This window comes from Corvus brachyrhynchos, unplaced genomic scaffold (genome assembly GCF_000691975.1).
Source record: "Corvus brachyrhynchos isolate BGI_N302 unplaced genomic scaffold, ASM69197v1 scaffold117, whole genome shotgun sequence".
In the NCBI taxonomy this organism is placed as follows: Eukaryota; Metazoa; Chordata; class Aves; order Passeriformes; family Corvidae; genus Corvus; species Corvus brachyrhynchos.
The window spans coordinates 317,850-326,099 of NW_008238833.1; the positions used below are offsets into that span (position 1 = coordinate 317,850).

Sequence of the window (8,250 nt, forward strand, 5' to 3'; positions counted from 1 at the left end):
GGGAGCCGAGCCCGGGATCGGGACATCTGGCCGAGGAGGCTGGTTTTAATTGTGATTTGGCAAGGGAAATTTCACTTCGGGGTGTTAAAACTGACTTTTTTTGCTCCAAGAAGTCTGGTGATGTTGCAGGTGAGAAGGGGGATGGGGAGGAGGGTTGGACAGCAGCATCTCTGTATCCCCAGATATCATCTCAGATGACCACGCTGGAAAATGAACCCGGTTCCCATCCCACTGTACCCAACACATGCACTAGGTGCTCCTCTCTCCCTTCTATTGTCGTCCAGAGGAGGTCCCCAGCAATGCTTGTACTTCTTTCAGAAAGCACTGGACAGTATGAGATAGCGGGAAACATGATTAGAAAACGTGAGTCTCCCAGTCCTGAAAATCCATCCTTGCACAGAGGCATCCTTGTGTATGGCTACCAGAAGCCATATACACCCCCAGGAGAGCTGCCCCTCTGACCAGGGGAAGAGTTACACACCAGATGAGCCCTTTTGCAGATTTTCCATTCTCTTTCTTGTGTTTCCCTCTCCTCAAGTTTTCTTTAGCAGAGTGTGGATTAAAGAGAGGCATTTCAGTGTTCTGGTCAGCACAGGCTCCTCAGGGTGAGTGGGAGGAAAGGGCAATCACCCAGGCAATGAGGGACAGCTGGGATCTGCCAGAGCCACCTGCGCTGAGCAGCCACTCTCCCACTGCACTGTATGGAATAATGTGGGTTTCCTTACATACTGGCTGGCTGTGAGGAGAACAGGGGGGTTCCACGGGGGTCTGGGTGGCTGAAGCACAGCTCTGGGCAGGGGGGCTGAGCAGGAGTGAGGCTTGCGCAGGGTCAGCTGCAGGGGATCTGCTCTTGCTGGGGCTTTCCAACCAAGGGTGATGCTCTCATGTGGTGCCATGCTCTATATATATGGCATTACAGCTTCTTTCGTGCACATCTCAGAGGGGACTTCTAGGACTTAAGGCAGGCGTTGACAAGAGGCAGTGCAATCTGCATGGGCTCCAGGGCCCAGATTTTGTTCAAGTGCAAAAAAATCCCCAGCTTCCCCAACCTCTGGTGCATCTTTTGAAGCTTCAGTGATGATACTCAGATGAAGGGGCAAGGGAAGAGAGGTCAGTGAGGACATACTGCCCAAATGTTTGATCCCACGTAGGTTTTGTCGCCTGCCATTGCTCTGGGGTTGTCTGAAAGTGTGTTTGTACTCGATCTGCAGAGGCAGGCCATGAAGTGCTTCCCTTCCACCTCATCTATCTGAGCTGCTTCTGTGCTTTGCCAAATCCCCTCTGCTGCATCAGGCCAACATTGTGCCTGGGTGTCCCTGCTGAAAATGTAATTGCATGAAAAAGTGTGCAGCGCTTCCCCTGGGAGAGATTCCATCAGACAAAGTTTCTTCCTGATCCCATCACCTCATGGCAGTTTTATTCCTCAAAGCATTAAAGAAGGTCTCATGGTGATGTGACTTTTATGTCATTTTCCTTTTTATTTCTTTCAGCCTTTACTTAAATTATTTTTGAGCTTCTGGCCCAGTGACCTATTCTGGCAGCCCAACATATGAGCTATATTCTCATATAAAATTAATTAAACCTTTCATATTTTAAATGTGTCATACTGGTTGCATTGAGTAAATGCACTCTATTGGAAAGAGAGATGTTAGTAATGAAATTGAAGTCCAGGCTTGGAGCTCCTCTCAAATTTCAGCAGTTTTGATCCAATAGGTCAAACATTCAGTCCTGTGACAAAAAGAAGTCCTGTGTTTGTGTTCAGCATCAAAAATCAACAGCAAAGAACTTTTGAATTCCTTCTTTTTAAAGGGAAAATTATAAAGTTTCTAGAGGTTGGGGTTTTTTCAATATAAACTGCACCTCAAGAAGTACGTATCACAAAGTGCTCAGCATTAAGAAAGCATTTAATTGAGCTATTATAAACCATATTTATTTGAAAGCTGGCTGGTTGCTCTCTCCCTAAGAGCCCCTTGGAAGCAATGCTTCCTCCTTCTGTGCTGCAAACATCCCCTGTGGAAGGGAGGAGGTTTCTCTTAAGCAGAAATGCATCAGGGTGTTTAATGGCAGGGCTGGGTGAGCGCTGGGCAGGGTGGGGGCTCTTGGCAAGGCAGAGGAGCAGCAGAGGGCAGGGGCAATTTTCAGGGCAGGCTTCTTGCCTGAGGCCTGTGGAGGAGTGCGGCTGTAGTGAGCTGCACAGTGGAGGCTGGGGCTGGGGCCGTGGGGTACAGCCCCATCAACAAGTGACTACAGAGAGAAGCACTTGGCTTCAAGGAATCATGGAATCATTTCAGCTGGAAGAGATCATCAAGCCAACCATGAATCCAGCACTGCCAAGTCCACCACTAAGCCATGTCCATAAGCACCATATCTACATGTGTTTTAAATACCTCCGGAAGGTGACTCCACCACTTCCCTGGGCAGCCTGTTCCAGTGTTTGACAGCCCTCAGAGAAGCAATTTTTAGTAATATCCTCTGGCATAACCTGAGGTCATTTCCTCTGGTACTGATGATGGCTGGATTATTGATTAGCAACCAATCTAACTGAATTTAACCTTGATGCTTGACCCCTCTGAGTCCCCCCAGTACCTTCCTGCCTCCCAGCACCCCAAAGGCAAGGGGGGATGAGCTTCAGCAGATATCTCCTGCTGTTAGGCTGGAGTTTGAAGAGGATGCTGTGGACAAGCTGGTGGATCCTGAGCTTTGGTGCTTGGGCATCAGTGCAAGGCTTCAGCAGGGGAACTCTTTCTGCCAGGTAAGTGAAGGGATGCACCCTGCCTGGGTCTTCTGCAGGATTTGGTAGCTAACTCAGGGTAACTTTACAGAAAAGCCAGGTTGGAGTGTTACTCCTAATTTTGCTTACCTTGGCATATTCATGATTTATTTTCCTAAGAAAGTTTCTTATTAAAATCCTGTCCAACCACATTCAGAAGAGGCTAATGATATGCCACTCCAGGTTGTAGATTTTTCATCCATTAATGCTGCTCTTCTGGTTTTATTTTTCTCTGCTTGTCAAACAGCAATTCTAGGAAACATAAATGTATCAAGCAATATAATACACCCTGTAAAAAATTAGGTTGTCTTTGTTTAATTACAAAGTGGCCTTAAACTACCAGACTCTGGGAATGACTTACAAGGTCTGTAAAAGACCTTTAGTTTGCCATTCCTACTCCGCTGTAGGCACCTGCAGATTTTATTGCTATATGCTCAGTATTTTAAGTATTCCTTTGCCTCCCCTTTGCTTATTTCCATTATTTAAAATGTTTTTTTCCTTTCTTCTCATTGCCAGATGTGAGACAACAGTCTCTCAAGTTTGTCTGGAGGGCCTGATTTCTCTTTCTGGTGCCATTAATAATGGAACAAAACCACATTAACGATTGCAACAACAGCCAGATAGGAGCCAGAAAGCTCCTTTTGCTCTCTAATGTACTGCATGAGTACATGGAAGTGCTTTATACAGAGGGTTTGCCTTTTTTTTTCCCCTCACCCTTTTGTGTTGATGTCTTTTTTGGACTTGATAAAGTGCTTGACCTTGTCTTTTGCTGAAGAAAAGAAAAAAACACCAGAGTTAAATATTCAAAGAGATTACAGACCTCAGATAGCCCTTTAGAGGTAATTTTATCCTGCAAGAACCCATAGGAGAAAACTCAGCAAAGAAATGTTAACAGTGAATGCAGGGCATTGCATCCGCCTGGTCAGACGGGCTGCAAAGGCTGCTCATCATTGCCTTGAGATGCTTTTGGTTGATGATGCAGTGAGCTGGGAAACAGCTGGCAGAGAGCAGGAGAGAGCTGCAGGCTACCAAAGCAGCAAAGAAATGTGCACCTGGCATAGGAGTAGTTGAAAAATAGGTAATATCCTGCTGGCCCCTCCTCTTTCACATGAGGTTAGTCGTGTGAAAGAGGCTTAGCTTATTCTGGTCTTCTGGAAGTGAGAAGAACATTTGTTTGTGAGGTCTTGCTGTGTAAAAACATTCCTTCCATTTGTATGAGATGAAAAAGGATTTTTCAGCATCTGAAGTAGAACCTGGTCAAATCTGCCCTTTGCATGTCAATGGTTTCTTTTTGCCTTTTATTTTTTCAGCAGAGGCACAATACAAAAAGCCCCTTTCTTAGCTCAAATCAATCAATAGCTGTAAGAGGAATGACAATGGGCAGTTTTGGTCTGTCAGCATTCCTCCACTTTTTAAGCTATCTAGACTGCCTGAGTCTCCTTGTGGGTTTGGTCTGTGGGTTTTCAGGTTAGGGAAATAGGGGAAAAAATCAAATGATGATGCAGAAATGTTTATCTGAGAACACACAGATGCTTAGTAGAAGGGAGACATTTGGAAACAGCTTTTATCAAATAGGAGGTGCTCAAGGCACACCTTTGACCGGGGATGGCTGGCATTCTCCCATTGGGGTGCTGTTGTGGCAGTAAATATCTTCCAAGACAATACATCCTCCTTCTGTATTCACAGAGAGTGAAATATCCTCATGTTCTTTCAATGGGAAACCAAAGCACAAAGTTGCTTTTTTTCAAGGAAGTTTATGTCAAAACAGAGAAAAGAATTCCTCACTTTCTTGAGTCTCTGAGGTGGTCTTTATCCTGCCTCTCTGAGAAGCCTGTTCCAGTAATTCACCACCCTCACTGTAAAAATTTTCTTCCTTATATCTAATCCAAATCGACTCTCTTCCAGTTTAAAACCATTACCCCTTTTCCTTTCACTACAGTTCCAACTGCTCCTTGGCATTCATCACCCTATCTTTACCCTATCTCCCTGTACTCTTCCCAGGATACCTGTTCCTGCTCCACTGCCTGTGCATTTCCTTCTTGCCCTTTAGCTTCTCTAGCAGGTCTCGACTCAACCATGCTGGCTTCTTGCCATCCTTTCCTGTTTTCTTATACCTGGGGATTGAGAGCTCTTATGCTCTATGAAAAACGTCCTCTAAGATCTCCCAGCTCTCTTCTGCTCCCTTGCTCCTGCAGGCAGTTTTCCATGGGGGTCCTATTGACTAACTCTTTGAAGGATTGGAAGTTTTTTCCTAAAATTTTTCCTACAGTTCAGGGTCCTGATGTTATTCTTCGCCTGACCTTTATCCCTCAGGATGTGAACTCCTCTAGTGCATTATCACTGCAGCCCAGGCTGCCTTCAATCTTGATTAACTCAACTTGTGTTGTGGTGGTAAAAATGAAGTCAAATAATTATGCAATTCCAATTAAGTAAAGAGAATTATGTTCCACTTTGGACACCAGAAGGTCAGTTGTTCATACAACCCTTCACCTCACATCAATGTCCCAAGTTATTGTCTATTGGTTAGTGTTACACCATACAAAGAACATACGAGAGGAGCCTTCATCACACGGAAGATTCATCTGACCATTTTCCAAGTTTCTAGTTCAACTTTGCCGACCCATGGTATTTTTCACTGTTGTCCATTAGCAGTACAAATATTTTCAATTTCAGAATTCAGCAAAGTGAATGGCATGTCTATCCACTCTGTGCAGAATGAAAACAATATCAAAATGGGGCAAGTGTAAAAGGGTCTCTTGTGTCTTCCATTTTTTCCTTTTTTCCCCCCCCCTCTTTTTACCCCCTTTTTTCTCCACTTTACTTTCCATTACCAGAATAGCATACTCTTTTTTCATCTCAAATCTTGGGATGCCCCAGGTGCTCAAGCCTGTCTCTCATCTCTGGTTTGATCACTGTCCTAAAATGCAGGAGTATTGATATGTACAGACTGGGCGACAAGTAAAATTAAACATGAGCAATAATTGAGAAAGGCAATAATTAAGCATGATTAAATTGGTCTAGATGAAATGCATCATTTAAATATTCACACTTTAGTCTCAACCACACTTTCTATGTGGATCACCTGAACAGCTCTCCAATTCATTTGGCCTAAATTTGGTGCAAAGTATTTACTTTGACCTGCCCTGTCAACACAGCTGAGTCCTCATGGGGTCTGAGCTGCCAAAACCAGAACTCTTTTTTCTACCACTTATTAGGCTCACTCTGGGTTTGCTGAAGCACTGAGCAGGGGTTGCTGCAGGGTCTCATTAGAGAGCCAGGTTTGATGATCCTCACTGCCGGCAACCTCCTTGTCTGTACTGGTTCCCGTGTCTGGACACAGCACCTGCAAGGCGGCTGAGAATACAGAGCACTGAAGTGAATAGAACCAATCGCATCTGGCCCTGCAGAACAGCTGCTGAAGCATGTCAGGCATGTGGCCCTTCAAATAATGGCTGTGATTGAGCAATGGTGGTGTAATTATGGTGTCTCCCATGGAAACAAGTGAGGGTAAGTCAGGGCAGTCACAGCTCAGACCCTTGCACAGGCACAGTGGGTGGTTTCCCTCCTGGAGCACCACACACAGACATCACAACACCAATTACAGCTTTGGCCTTACACCCCACCTCAGTCTATGTGTGTGGAGGACTTAGGAACTGCTCCCAACACACCAGAGATGGGAACTTGATTTTTCAGTGCAGGATGGGTGGGTGGCTGTTGGAGGAGGTTATGCAGCACCATCACCGAGAGGAGACCTTCTTCTCTCACCTGTGTGTGTCCATTATACACCAGCTTGGTGTCCATTATACAGAGAATCTGCTGATGGAGGAGCCAGTTTAGATTTAGAAATCCAAATCACACTGTGGTCTTGACTTCTCATTGTTGGAGTCCAAGGGTGGCAAGCAGGGCTTTGAGCAATGTTAGCATTAAGACAGGAGTGGCAGTCAGTGGTTACCTCAGTGGTACCTGATTGCTCATCTCCAGCAGGGCTAGGAGAAGTAAGGAACAAATAACATCACTGGGATTTGTCAGTCTGAGCTCTGGGCTGGACATCAGATACCCTGGGGCTACGCTGAATGGATTCCTCTTAAAACAGAGGGATAACTTTCAGAAAAACTTTCACTTTCACTGTAGCATTTTCAGTGATGATAAATCCACCTCAGTCCTTGCCAACTTGCTCTATTTAATGGACTTCACGTTTAAAATGCGGAGCCTCATTTGTAATCTTTATTTGTCTAGTTTTTACTTCCAGGCACTGGATGTTGACATAAACCCTGCCTGTGAGGAAAAAAGAAGAGACAAAGTAGCAGGAGCATGCTATGGGTAAGGTTGATCTCATCTAAATCTCGACATTGCAGTGCATAGCCTCATACCTTCCCTGAGGACAACACAGCCAACAGCTGGTTTTAGGCTGGGATACACTTGATCTGTCTGTAGACACCTGCATTAGATTGTCCATGAGCCCACACGGACCTGCAGCTCGTTTGGCCAGCTGAGCACATGATGTGGACTGCTCCTCATTGCCCACCCAGTCACTGGTGAGTGCAGTTCCATAGCACAATGCCAAGAATCAACCTCCCTAAAGGTTCTGATACTGGATGATAATTTCCTACTTGTAATTACATTTCCAACCTGTCAGTTAGCCAGTTGTTAATCTACCTAATGTACATGGCATTGATTTCTCATTGTTCTTCTTTTTAAATCAAATTTCACTCTGATACCATCTCAGATGCTCTGCAGATGAACTATAAAAATGTCAAAGAAAGGCAAGACAATGGAAGCCTCAGGGCATCTCAGTGGATCCTGCCAGCCCAGGCAACAACAAAGTACTCCCCAGATGCTGGTGTTTTCTGCTTTATGTGGCAGCTGTCTAGGCTGAGAAAAGTTAATGAAAACTGAAACTGTATAGAGTCATTGGCATGGATACTTCTAAGGGTCAAAGGAGGTAAATCCACATGTGGAGGCGTAAACTGGGGTCCTCCAGTGCTCAAGTGAATTTTTTATATAGGGGGGAAAGAAAAAGAAAGGAATACTGAACTGGAGGCTGTAACCCATGAACAGAATGGCTTCATGGGAGCTCAGTCATTATCCCCCATGCTAGCAACACCTCAAGGACCTTGGGTCTGCTGGACTGGAACAACTAGACATTTGGGCATTAAGTAGAGGACAGAATTACTTCTATATTTATTTTACTTGCAGCTAATTGCTTCCAAAACTTTGTCCGACCTTGATGAATGTTTTCTTTCTAAGTTTGCTGGGGGATGTTCTGAGGAGAGAGTCATATAAGGATGGAAAATGGTAAACATTCATGAGAGTTACAGTAATTGTGTCTTTGCCATTTTCCTCTCTTCACACAAAGCGGAGCGCTTTTAGTGGTATGAAATTTAGGGAAGCTTTGCAAGGGCCAAGTATGGCTGAGTATGCCAGGTACCCCTGACAGCAGTAAGATTCTCGTGTTTGAAGTCGCTGTGAGTTTCTGTGGT

At 44.9% G+C, this 8,250-nt stretch overlaps 1 long non-coding RNA gene across 1 annotated transcript; it reads right to left on the bottom strand.

Moving 5' to 3' along the window:
• Window positions 1-17: 17 nt before the first annotated feature.
• On the bottom strand, window positions 18-8,244 carry LOC108447640. Its single transcript, XR_001863305.1, has 3 exons — window positions 5,322-8,244; window positions 2,861-3,022; window positions 18-1,728 (listed from the first exon to the last, which is right to left on the bottom strand). It is a non-coding gene; the product is annotated as an uncharacterized LOC108447640 (long non-coding RNA).
• Window positions 8,245-8,250: the final 6 nt, after the last annotated feature.